At 49.7% G+C, this 13,423-nt stretch overlaps 2 protein-coding genes across 27 annotated transcripts in view; one reads left to right on the forward strand and one right to left on the reverse strand.

The window, feature by feature from the left end:
* The window catches only part of LOC105465821 (phosphatidylinositol 3,4,5-trisphosphate 3-phosphatase TPTE2-like), a 384,743-nt gene that overhangs the window by 265,387 nt on the left and 105,933 nt on the right, over positions 1-13,423 (reverse strand).
* Positions 866-13,423, forward strand: part of LOC139355406 (aspartate-rich protein 1-like) — a 59,277-nt gene continuing 46,719 nt past the window's right edge. For 5 of the 26 annotated variants that reach the window (XM_071079953.1, XM_071079938.1, XM_071079939.1 and 2 more), the window contains exons 1-4: positions 867-1,111; positions 3,003-3,180; positions 3,846-4,001; positions 12,251-12,329. The gene's annotated coding sequence lies outside the window, so the exon portion shown is untranslated. Of the gene's footprint in view, positions 1,233-3,002; positions 3,181-3,845; positions 4,002-4,796; positions 4,890-9,121; positions 9,558-12,250; positions 12,330-13,423 lie in introns of all 26 variants that reach the window. The other 21 variants (XM_071079942.1, XM_071079947.1, XM_071079945.1 and 18 more) reach the window with 10 other exon arrangements.

The raw sequence follows: 13,423 nt of genomic DNA on the forward strand, positions 1-13,423 counted from the left end.
TACTCTTCCACAGGGTGCCTTTGCTACTGGAGTAAAGTGGGGTTCCGCAGGGCACCCTCTCCCTGCAATTTTTTTTTTTTTTTTGAGATAGATTCTTGCTCTGTCACCCAGGTTGGACTGCAGTGGTGTGACCTCGGCTCACTGCAACCTTCGCCTCCTGGGTTCAAGTGATTCTTCAGCCTCAGCCTCCTGAGTAGCTGGGATTACAGGCGCCTGCTATCATGCCTGGCTCCTTTTTTTTTTTAGTATTTTCAGTAGAGAGGGGGTTTCCCCATATTGGCCAGTCTGGTCTCGAACTCCAGGCCTCAAGTGATCCGCCCACCTCAGCGTCCCAAAATGCTGGGATTACAGGTGTGACCCACTGCAGTTGGTCTCTCTCCCTGTATCTTCATGTATCTTCAAAGCCAAGGAGTTTCTGTCCCCTTGGTTAGGGTCGGGGTCCCAGATGTCCAGGGTCAAGGCTACGACCGCCCCGCAAGGAGGTGCATCCCTGCAAGAGGCTGCCTCCAGCAGTCATGGAAGAGGCTCCCGTGGGGCCTGCTCCAATTCCTGCTGGGGAAGGCAAGTGGAGGTGCCCCTTGAAGAAACGGGGATGCCACCAATCTCAGGGGCTCTGTCCTGGCCTGCGGCCCTGGATCGTCCAACCTCTGCTGGGATGGGGAGCAGACGACGCCCTTCTTGGCTGGAGCTGAGGGTGGGGGTCTCGCTTCCCCAAAGGCCTAGCCCTGGATTCCAGCCACAGGTTCTACTGGGCAGCGCCTGGCGCCGCCCCGCCCCTCCAGGCCTGGCACTCGCCCTCAACAAACATGGCGCCGACGGCCTCACGCGCCTCACGCCGCAGGCGCGTCAGGCGACGGGCCGCAGGGCTTTCCCCGCGCGGCTCTCATCCCCTCAGACTGGCTGACAAGACAGGGAGCGGGAAGTATGGTCTGGCTGGTGGCGGTGTCCTGGGCGGCTCTCGGGCCGCTGTTGTGTGGCTGCGCGCAGGCGCTGCTGGGCGGGATGCTGTACACCTGGGAGAGCGCGTAGGGGCAGCGTAAGGAGCTCCACGCCTCTGAAGCTGTCAAGCCGACTTCTCCGGCAACCGAGGCCTGGGCTTCCAGGAGCAGAGGTACCCACGACCGTTGCGAGAGGCGCCCGGAAGCCCGGCGTTGGGAATGGCGTAAGCCCCGGCGCCCGGCACGCTCCTTCACCTGAGTGCCCGGGAGCTGGGAGCCCTGAGGAGGTTAAAGGTCAACGGGCTTGGGGGCGCGGTGTTGGAGGACGGGGGAACCGGGAGGACTAGGGAGACTCAGGAGGACCAGGGCGGGGAAGGCGGAAGGAGGAGGAAGCGCTCCTGTCTAGCCGCGTCCGGTGGCCAAGGCTGAGCCCTGGGAAGTGTCCTTTCTAATATTTATTTTTAGTTTTTGAAATGTTTTTGAGAGGGGGTTTGACCCTGCCGCCCAGGTTGGAGCGGAATGGCGCAATCCTAACTTCTGAGCTCCAGCGATTCTCCCGCCCCAGCCTTGCAGGTTAGCTGGGACCGCCATGCCTAATTAAAAAAAAAAAAGAAAGAAAGAAAAGAAACTTGGTCGGGCTTGGTGGCTCACGCCTGTAATCCCAGCACCTTGGGAGGCCGAGGCGGCCGGATCACGTGAGGCCAGGAGTTCAAGACCAGCGCGGCCAACGTGGTGAAACCCCATCTCTACTAAAAATACAAAGTTAGCGGGGCGTGGTGATGAGCACCTGTAATCCCAGCTACTTGGGAGGCAGAGGCAGGAGAATTGCTTGAACCAGGAAGGCGGAGGTTGCAGTGAGCCGAGATCAAGCCACTGCACTCCAGCCTGTGCGACAGACTGAGACTCCGTCTCAAAACCAAAACCAACTTTTTGGTTTCGTTTTGTTTTTTAAGATACAGGGTCTCAGTACGTTCTCCAGGCTGATCTCAAACTCCTGACCTCAAGTCCTCCTCCCACGTTGACTTCCCAAAGCGCTCATTACAGGCATGAGCCACCAGACACTCGTCATGCCTGAGGGGCAAGCCGTGCACAGAGCTGGGCCCGGGGATCGGAGGAGGGGACAGTTTAGACATTCTGAGATCGGCTCTGCCGAGGTGGGAAGGTAGCTTGGTTTTCAGGGTTCAGATAGAGGACAGACGGTGACATCAGACCAAGGACGCCACCCCTGTTGCCCTCCTGACTTGGATGTGGTCAGCAGAGAAGTGGGATCCGGTGAGGTCTGGGCCGCGTTTGCCTGGTCTACATCCTCTTTTTCTTTTTCTTTTTCTTTTTCTGTGAGAGAGTCTCGCTGTGTCACCCAGGCTGCAGTGCGATGGCATGATCTTGGCTCACTGCAGGCTCTGCCTCCTGGGTTCAAGCGATTCTCCTGCCTCAGCCTCCCGAGTAGCTGGGACTACAGGCGCCCGCCACCACTCCCAGTTAATTTTTGTATTTTTAGTAGAAATGGGGTTTCACCATATTGGCCAGGCTGGTCTCCAACTCCTGACCTTGTGATCCGCCTGCCTCTGCCTCCCAAAGTGCTGGGATTACAGGTGTGAACCACTGTGCCCAACCTACATCCTCTGTTTCTGACTTTGTGGTATTCAGTACAAGAGAAAGAGAGGAGAGGGCTGGCTGCCAGCGTGGGCCTCACTCACAGTGTCCTAAGCAAACTCCCCCATCCCCCTAACCAGCCTTCCTCCCTGTGACAGGCAGTGGGTCATTTGCATCTTAGTCACAGGTCTGAACTTTCTTGCCTTTGGCTGGGATGTGCCCCTGGGTTCACCCCTGTCTCGGGAGATACTGGGTGCTATCCGCTCCAACGAGGATCTCCTGGCCCCACTGGTCCAGATGTACAACCTGCCCTGGCAGTGGACCTGTCATCAGCAAGTTATCTGTCTTTTCCACCAGGAGTCCCCGCCATGTGTCAGGGCTTGTGCTAGGCCTGGGGGCACAGCTGTGCAGCACACTGGTCCCGGATCCCTTTGGGGGCCTAGGAGCTGAGCCCAGCCCTTCTCTTTGCAGTCTGGCCCCACCTTGGACATACCGGTTCTCTCCATCTTCAATGACATCAGCCAGGACTGGGCATTTTGTCAGCTGGGTGTGATATGAACGGGAGGTGACCCTGCTGAAGCAATGGATCCAGGACCTGCACACAAGAGTGGTGCTGAGGATTGGCAGTGCCCACTTCTATGCCATTGTGGTCAGTGTGGCCAGGAGCAGGCAGGGCGGGTGGGTGGGCACAGCTCCTGATCAGCATGGGACCCTCAGATTCCACCCACAGCCTGTTTCCTGGGTTGGGACGGTGGGAGGCCTTACCCTGCCCTGGGGGCTGTGCCCTGTGTAGGGGGATAGGTGGCCTGATCTACCCCCACTGGGATGTCGTTCTTCCCATCTGGCTGGCAGGCCCCTGAGCCCCATGCTGCGGGTTATGTGAGGGAGTGCCCGATAGCAGAGCCCCTCCTCATGCCCCGACCTGCCATCCCCTCCCCATATCTCCTATGTCTGCAGTGGGTGAATGGTGTCCACATGCTAGAGCATGAAAGGGGCTACCTCCCCTTCGAGGCTGACAGCAGCAGCCTGTTCCAGGTGGGGCCCCTGCCCACCCGCCTCTATGTCACTCTTGCCATCAACAGCCCACTCACTCCCCCACCGTGCCACCAGGGACCATCCGTATGTGACCGACACGTCCAAGTGTGTACCATCGTGCCTCCACTGCACGCACCCACCTTCCCGCCCCACCCTGTGGTCTTCCTGCCAGGGACAGGGTGGCCTTCGCAGAGAGGAGGCCCTGATCTGGGGGGCATGTGAACTGAGGGCAAAAGACCCATGGCGAGGGCCCAGCGAACCACAGTCCTCCCGTCCTAGGTATCCCAAGGGTTACTTTGTCCAGAACACAGACTTTGATTTCTTCAAGTACGCGGGACTGCAGCCGTCTGTGCTTCTGTACACGACACCAACTACCTGCATCGATGACATCACCATCACCACCGGCGTGGAGCGAGACAGTGGTGACGGCTTCTGGTAGGATCCTCCCTCAGCGGGGCCCAGGGTGGCTCTGTTTGTTCCCTATTTGGAAAACTCTCCCAGGAAAAAGGTTCTCCCAGCATCTCTAAACCTTCACAGGTTCCCATCCATCTACGAAGCTAAAATCCAGGCTGTCTGAGCGCGCACGGGCTCCCGAGATCACTCATGTGGTTGATCTCACTTGGAGAAGAGGGGTCTGGCCTAACGTCACATAGCTCAGGGTGGCAGTCCTGTCCCTTCCCCACGGTGCTGCTCTCACTCTCGCTCCCCTTGTTACACATCATGCTCAAGGAACAGGCAGCTTTGGAGAGCTGGGTGCGGTGGCTCACGCCTGTCATGCCAGCTGTTTGTAAGGAGGACTTGGTAGGAGGATCACTTCAGGCCAAGAGTTCAAGAGCAGCCTGGGCAACATAGCGAGACAATCACCCCAAAAAATTAAAAAATTCGCCAGGCATGGTGATGTGTGCCGGTAGTCCCAGCTACTGAGGCAGGAGAATCAGTTGAGCATGGGAGGTCAAGGGTGCAGTGAGCCGTGACCGCGTCACTGCACTCTGGTCTGGGCAACAGAGGGAGACCCTGTCTTCTTTATTTGTATTTGTTTTTGAACTGGAGTCTCACTCTGTAGGAGCCCAGACTGGAGGACACTGGTGCACTCTTGGGTTCACTGCAACCTCCGCCTCCCAAGTTCAAGTGATTCTCCTCCCTCAGCCTCCCGAGTAGCAGCGATTACAGGCAACTTCCACCGTGTCCAGCTAATTTTTGTGGTTTTTTTTTTTGTTTTTTTTTTATTAGAGCCAGGGTTTCACCATGTAGGCCTGGTTGGTCTTGAACTCTTGACCTCAGATGACTCACGTTCCTCGGCCTCCCAAAGTGCAAGGATTACAGGTGTGAGCTACCGTGCCTGACTGGGATACCCTGTTTTTAAGGAAAAAAATTTTTATTTGTTTATTTATTTTTAATATATCTTTTTCCTTTTGTGAGATGAGGCCTTAGACTGTCACCCAGGCTGGATGGCAGTGGTGCAATGATTGACAGGTCTTTTGGGTCCGCAGTTGTAAGTTTCAAAGAATTTAGGCTGGGTGTGGTGGCTAATGCCTGTCATCCCAGCTCTTTGGGAGGCCACGGTGGGTGGATTGCTTGAGCTCAAAGGTTTGAGACCAGCCTGGGCAACATAGTGAGACCCTGTTTCAAAACGAAGAAATAATTAAAATAAATAAAGAACTTAAATAAGAATCACACAGCAAAGGTGATGCAGCATAGAGCAATTTATGTAACGGGAAAAGTATTTTGCAAGTGAAGTGCAGTATAGCCTGGGCACAGTTGCTCACACCTGTAATCCCAGCACTTTGGGAGGCTGAGGTGGGTGGATGACCTGAGGCCAGGAGTTCTAGACCAGCCTGGCCAATGTGGTGAAGCCCCATCTCAAACTCTGTCTCCAAAAAAAAAAAAGACAGTGAGTGGTGGCACACACCTGTAATCACAGCTACTTGGGAGACTGGGGCTGGAGAATCTTTTGAACCCAGAAGGCGGAGGTTACAGTGAGCCAAGATCACCCCACTGCACTGCTGGGCATGGTGGCAGGTGCCTGTAATCCCAACACCTGAGGAGGCTGAGGCAGGAGAATAGCTTGAACTCAGTGGTCAGGGGTTGCAGTGAGCCGAGATGGAGTCACTGCACTCCAGCAATCCTTAGGAGACTTAAGAACTAAACATAGTATGGTCTCCTGGATGAGATCTTGGGACAGGAAAAGAACATTAGGGGAAATAGTAAAGAAATCTGAATCAAGGTGAACCTTATTTAGTAATAATGTGTCAGTATTGGTTTATTGGGACCGGAGATGGTGGCTCACATCCTAGCACTTTGGGAGGCTAAGATGGGAAGATCTTGAGGTCAGGAGTGTGAGACTAGCCTGGGCAACATAGCGAGACTACATCTCTCTAAATTTTTTTTTTCTTTTAGTTAGTCAGCATGGTGGTATGCACTTACAGTCCCAGCTGCTAGGGAGGCTGAGGAGGGAGAATTGCTTGAGCCCAGGAGTTTGATGCTGCAGTGAGATGTGACTGTGCCACTGTGCTCCAGCCTGGTCCAATTTTTCATTTAAAAAAATTTTTTTTTTGAGATGGGGTTTTGCTCTTGTTGCCGAGGCTGGAGTGCAATGGCGAGATCTCGGCTCATTGCAACCTCCGCCTCCTGGTTTCAAGTGATTCTTCTGCATCAGCCTCCCAAGTAGCTGGGATTACAAGCATGCCCCACCACGTCTGACTTATTTTGTATTTTTAGTAGAGACCGGGTTTCTCCATGTTGGTCAGGCTTATCTTGAACTCCCGACCTCAGGTGATCCGCCTGCCTCGGCCTCTCAAGGTGTTGTGATTATAGGCATGAGCCACCGCGCCCGGCCTTAAATTTTATTATTGTTATTTTTTTAACTAAAACAAGGTCTCACTGTGTATCCCAGGCTAGTCTTGAACTCCAAGACTCAAGTAATCCTCCCACTTTGGCTTCCCAAAGTGCTGGGATCATAGGTGTGAGGTACCATGCCCAGCCAGGTTTTTTAACTGTAGCAATTTACCATACTAATTTAAGATGTTCAAAAGAAGGAAGCCAGGTACAAGGCTATGTGTGAACTTTGTGCTGTCTTGGCAATATGTCTGTAATTCTAAAACTGTTTTAAAATTAAAAGTTTACTCAACTTCCCCATGTGCTGCTAAAGAAAAAAAAATTAAAAAATTAAAAGTGTTTTATTTTGAAAATATTTCTTATTTTTTTTTTTGAGACAGAGTCTCACTCTGTCACCCAGGCTGGAGTGCAGCAGTGCAGTGTTGGCTCACTGCAAGCTCTGCCTCCCAGGTTCAAGCAATTCTTCCACCTCAGCCTCCCAAGTAGCTGGGATTACAGGCGTGCGCCACCACAGCCGGCTGATTTTTGTGTTTTTAGTAGAGACGGGGTTTCACCATGTTGGCCAGGCTGATCTTGAACTCCTGGCTTCAAACAGTTCACCCGCCTTGGCCTCCCAAAGTGCTGGGGCTATGGTCGTGAGCCACTGTGGCCAGACTATTTTTTAAATACTTTTTAGAACCAAAGTCTTGTTATGCCTCTCAGGCTAGATTCTAACTCCTGTGCTCAAGCAGTTCTCCTGCCTCAACCTCCTGAGCAGCTGAGCTACAGCTTGTGCCACCACAGCCAGCCAAAAAGTTTATGTTTCTTTTTTAAAAAAAGAGAGGGCTTAGGACTCTCTGGAGCACAGACTTCAAATAGCAGTTGAGTCCACAATTGTGCTCCCTTCCCTCTGGATCTTTCTTCCTGAGTGCCTGTGAAAAGCAAGCTTTTCACAGGAGCTGCCTGTGCAGCTCCAGCCCGCCGGTGATTGTCGTTTCCTGACAGCCAGTCCTGTGGGCTCTGGGCTTGCTTAGCCAACCCCACAAATGCAGAAGCCAAGCTTTTACCAGTATATCTGTCTATCTAGATGTATGTCTGTATATAGCTTTTTTGTTTGTTTGTTTGTTACAGTCGGAGTCTAGCTTTGTCACTCAGGCTGGAGTGTAATGGCACGATCTCGGTTCACTGCAATCTCTGCCTCCCAGGTTCAAGCGATTCTCCTGCCTCAGCCTCCTGATTTGCTGGAACTACAGGCATGCACCACTACACCTGGCTAATTTTTGTATTTTTATTAGAGACAGAGTTTCATCATGTTGGCCAGGCTGGTCTCAAACTCCTGACCTCAGGTGATCTGCCTGTCTCGGCCTCCCAAAGTGCTGGGATTACAGGCGTGAGCCACTGTGCCCGGCTAGAAGCCATCCATATCTTTATCTATGCAGATGTGTGTCACTGTGTGTTTATGTATATCTGAATCTGTGTATCTCTCCTACTGGTTCTGCTTCTCTGGTTTGAACCCTAACACAACTATTTTTTTTTTTTTGAGTTGGAGTCTTGCTCTGTCACCCCGGCTGGAGTGCAGTTGTGTGGTCTCTGTTCATTGCAACCTCCGCATCCTGGGCACAACTAGTATTTTATAATCTGTTAGGAATTCAAATGTTTTTCAAAAGATTAAACTACATATTTAAATACATTTCAAATATAATCTTATGAAGCATTAAGTAAAATTCTACATTATTAGGCCAGGGACGGTGGTTTATGCCTATAACCCCAGCACTTTGGGAAGCCAAGGTGGGCAGATTGCTTGAGCTCAGGAATTTGACCCCCCCCTGGGCAACATAGCAAGACCCTGTCTCCACAAAATTAGAAAAATGAGCTGGGCATGGTGGTGCGTGCCTGTGGTCCCAGCTGTTTGGGAGGCTGAGGTGGGAGGATCACTTGAGCCCAGGAATTTGAGGCAGCAGGGAAGCATGATTGAGCCATTGCACTCTAGCCTGGGTAACAGAGTAAGACCCCTTCCCACCCCCCAAAGAAGTTTACATCATTATATAATTGTACTCTAAATTATTAGCAAAATGAAAGAAAATTAAGTATTATTTAAAAATACGCAAGGTGCAGTGGCTCGTACCTATAATGCCAGCACTCTGGGAGGGCAAAGCAGGTGGATCACTTGAGGTCAGGTGTTCGATACCAGCCTGGCCAACATGGTGGAACCCCATTTCTACTAAAATTGCAAAAGTTTGCCTGGTGTGGTGGTGCGTGCCTGTAATCCCAGCTACTCAGAAGGCTGAGGCAGGAGAATCGCTTGAACCTGGGAGGTGAACGTTGCAGTGAGCTGAGATGGTGCCACTGCGCTCCAGCCAGGGTGAAGGAGCGAGACTCTGTCTCAAAAGTAAATTAATAAATAAATAGCTAAACACTTGGTTCAAATGGACATAAAGATGGAAATAACAGACACTGGGAGCTCCACAGGTGGGGAGGGAAGGAGCGGAAAGGGTTGAAAAACTGCTCATTGGGTACTATGGTCAGTGATTGGGTGATGGGTTCACTAGAAGCCCAAACCTTAGCATTTTGCAGTGTACTCATGGAACACACCTGCACATGTGCCCCGTGAATCTGAAGTTTAATACAATAAAAATAGTAAACTTAGTGCAAAAGACAATTGTAGACGTTTAATCATAAAACACTTAAGATAAAATAGCACTGATTTTTTGTTTTGTTTTGTTTTGTTTTGTTTTTTTCAGGCCGTCTCATTCTGTCACCCAGGCTGGAGTGCAGTGGTGAGATCTCAGTTCACTGCAACCTCCGTCTCCCGAACTGAAGCAATTCTCGTGCCTCAGCCTCCCTAGTAACTGGGATTACAGGCGCACACCTTCCGCCTCCTGGGTTCAAGTGATTCTCTTGCCTCAGCCTCCTGAGTAGCTGGAATTAGATGCACCCGCCACCGTGCCCAGCCAATTTTTGTTTGTTTAGTGGAGATGCAGTTTCATGATGTTGGCCAGGCTGGTCTTGAACTCCTGACTTCAGGTGATCCACCAGCCTCGGCCTTCCAAAGTGCTGGGATTACAAGCATTGGTCACCGTGCCTGGCCAAATATTTTTCTTAAAGTCCTTCATCTTTAAATAATCTCATTTCATTTTGATGACTTTGAGATTATCTGACAGAATTCTTGGGGAAAAGGTTAGGACTGTAATCTTTTTATTGACAGCAAGCAGTGTGTTTTGCTCCAAAAAAAATCGTTCTGCTTTCTTTTGGTCTTTGGGTTTCATCATGTATGAATGGGGAATTTTTTTTTTTTTTTGAGACAGGGTCTCACTCTGTTGCCCAGGCTGGAGTGCAGTGGCGTGATCGTGGCTCACTGCAACCTCCACCTCCTGGGTTGAAGTGATCCTCGTGGCTCAGCCTCCTGAATAACTGGGATTACAGGTGCACACCAACACGCCCAGCGAATGTTTGTATTTTTAGTAGAGATGGGGTTTCAGCGTGTTTGCTGGGCTAGTCTCGAACTCCTGACCTCAAGTGATCCGCCTGTCTTGGCCTCCCAAAGTGCTGGGATTATAGGAGTGAGCCATTGTGCCTGACCTAGATGGAGATTTTAATCGATTCCTCAAATCAGTTTCAATTCTGTCATGTTCATTGTCTGCTTCTTCAACAAGTCTTTGAACCAGAGTTAAGAATAATGTTATTGTGTCAGTAGCCGGGCACAGTGGCTCATGTATGTAATCCCATCACTCTGCGAGGCCAAGGTGGGTGGATCACCTGTCAGGAGTTTGAAACCAGCCTGGGCAACATGGCGAAAACCCGTCTCTACTAAAAATGCAAAAATTAGCCAGGCACGGTGGCAGGTGCCTGTCATCCCAGCCACTTGGAAGCTGAGGCAGTGGGTACCTGTTTGAGAGGTTGAGGCAGGAGAATGGCATGAGCCCAGGAGGCAGAGCTTGCAGTGAGCCGAGACCACGCCACTGCACTCCAGCCTGGGCAACAGAACGAGGAGTTTCTGTCTCAAAACAAAAACAAACAAAAAAAACACCACAAAATAAAGAAGTGGATTATTTCATAGACCAGAGCTTTCAGAACAAGCCAGTATTTTGGCTATTCTTGGACCTTTGCTTTTTTTTTTTTTTTTTTTTTTTTTTTTTTTTTTTTTTTAGAAAGAGTTTCACTCTTGTTGCCCAGGCTGGAGTGCAATGGTGCAATCTCAACTCACTGTAACCTCTGCCTCCTGGGTTCATGTGATTCTCCTGTCTCAGCCTCCCGAGTAGCTGGGATTACAGGCGTGTGCCACTATGCTTGGCTAATTTTTTATCGTTTTTGTAGTAGAGATGGGGTTTTGCCATGTAGGCCAGGCCGGTCTCAAACTCTTGACCTCAGGTGATTCACCCGCCTCTGCTTCCCAAAGTTCTGGGATTACAGGCATGAGCCACAACACCCAGCCTGCATTTTCATATAAATTTAGAATTAGCCAGGCATGTTGGCAGACATCTGTAATCCTAGCACTTGGAGAGACTGACGTGGGAGGATCACTTGAGCCCTGGAGTTTGAGGCTGCAGTGAGCCATAATTGCACCACTATACTCCAGCTTAGACAACAGAGCAAGACGCTTTCTAAAAAACATTAGAATCAGCTTGTCAATATTTATTAAGAAATATGTTGAGATTCATCCTAATGGTAACTGTTTATTAAAGAAAAAAAAAAAGGCCAGACTCAGTGGCTCACATCTGTAATCCCAGCACTGTGGGAGGCTGGGGTGGGTGGATCCCAAAGTCAGGAGCTCGAGACCATTCTAGCTAAAACCGTAAAACCCTATCTCTACCAAAAATACAAAACAAACAAACAAAAGCGGGGGGGAAGGTGCGGCGGACGACTGTATTCCCAGCTACTTGGGAGGATGAGGCAGGAGAATGGTGTGAACACGGGAGGTGGAGCCTGCAGTGAGTCGAGACTGCGCCACTGCACTCCAGCCTGGGTGACAGAGCAAGACTCTGTATCAAAAAAATAAATAATAAATAAAAAGAAGAAAGAAATATGTTTAGATTTTGATAAGAATTACATGTAATCTAGAAATCATTTTGAGGAGAACTGATCTTTATAATATTGAGTATTCTAATCCATGAACATGGTATATTTCTCCAGACTCACACAAATATTAATGAAGGCAAAAGAAAACATCAGGATGGTAGGGTTGTTGATGCAGAGAACACCCATGGGGATGTCATTCTGGCACTACTTGCCTTCTAAGGGCTGCCTCTGCTCCTTACTTCCTCTTTCTAGGTTGCCTGATTATTATGTGAACTTGTCCTATGCCCAGTGCTGATTGATTCAAGGGAATGCACCTGCCCAGACCAGTCCAATAAATGTCCTTACACAAATTTTTCGAACGGAGACTGAAGGAGAGTTGAACCAGGCTCTCTGATTGCAAAATATAAAATTTAGGAGCTCCCTGTAACCATGCTTCAGATTATGTGAACTAGAGGATTGGGGGAATTGCTGAGATAAAAGGACAAATCTCAAAGAAATGGAGACATGACAAGAGAAGAGAGTGGTGTTTGAGTCTCTGGCTCCACAGAGTTCTTAAGGCCAATGAGTTCTGAGAGATAGTCAGAACTATCTTGTTTATGAATTCCATGAGACAGTCCATAAATCTGTCTTTAGGCTTAAGCTAGTTTGAGTGGGGTTTCTGTCACTTGGAACAAGAGTCCTAACTACTGAAATTGAGTGGAGTTAAAAGGTATAGCCTCAATAGGTGAGCTAGCTCTGGCTCTAAAAGGCTTCCAGTTTGAATTACACTCCATTCCCTCTGGTGCCCCTAGAAAGAACCCTCTCTAACACAGGCCAGCAATTGGCAGACATGCTTTTGTGTTTTTTCTTTGCAGCAATTTTACTGCCTTGATCTGGGACAGATTATCAGAGGTGGGCACCCTTATCCTCTCTTTCATGCAGGATTTATCACATGTAAGTATTTGTCGTATGTTTGGATGCTACATTTTGGTTAGAATTTAATGATCATGTCTCTCATCAAGATTACCCACATGATCACTCTAAGGCTGTTGTAAGCCTAACTGACAAGTATTCCATATGTCAAGATGTGAAGTGCAACGCAAACTAAGATGCAAGCATCAAATGGGACTGAGAGAGAAATGCTAGAAATCTTCACTTTTACTGCCTTTCTTGATGATAACCTTGCATCTTGTGAGGGAAATACTGTTATAGTGATAGAAAGATAAGGTTCTGAAATTGGAAGAGATTGGAGGCCAGGTGTGGTGGTTCATGCCTGTAATCGCAGCATTTTGGGAGGCCAAGGTGGGTGGATTGCTTGTACCCAGGAGTTCCAGTTGTGCTGGGCAACACGGTGGGACCCTGTCTCTAAAAAAAATAAATAAATAACTGGGTGTAGTGGCTCACGTCTGTAATCCCAGCTACTCAGGAGGCTGAGATGGGAGGATTGCTTTAGGAGGTCAAGGCTGCAGTGAGCTGTGATCATGCCACTGCACTCCAGCCTGGGTGACAGAGTGAGACCCTGTCTCAGAAAAAAAAAAAAAAAGATTGGAGGGAAGAATTTTTGAAGATACTGTGGTGCAGGGAAAGGGCGTGCTGTGTATATGCAGATGGTCCTCAGCTCTTCAAACTTAACTCTGGAACAGGCTACCTTTCATACATTTTATATACTGTATACTGAGAGACCCAACACACTTTTCAAAGGCCACATTTGAACTTTTTAAAAAATTTATTATTTTTTTAAGACAGAGTCCTGCTCTGTCACCTGGGACATAGTGCAGTGGCACAATCTTGGCACACTGAAACCTCCACCTCCTAGGTTCAAGCGATTCTCCTGCCTCAGCGTCCCAAGTAGCTGGGACTACAGGTGCATACCACCATGCCCAGCTATTTTTTTGTATTTTTAGTAGAGGCGGGGTTTGACTGTGTTAGCCAGGATGGTCTGGATCTCCTGGCCTGGTGATCCCCCCGCCTCGGCCTCCCACAGTGCTGGGATTACAGGCGTGAGTCTCCGCGCCCAGCTGGACTACTTTGAATAGGTCTTGATAGGT

Source organism: Macaca nemestrina, chromosome 15 (assembly GCF_043159975.1).
Source record: "Macaca nemestrina isolate mMacNem1 chromosome 15, mMacNem.hap1, whole genome shotgun sequence".
Taxonomy (NCBI): domain Eukaryota; kingdom Metazoa; phylum Chordata; class Mammalia; order Primates; family Cercopithecidae; genus Macaca; species Macaca nemestrina.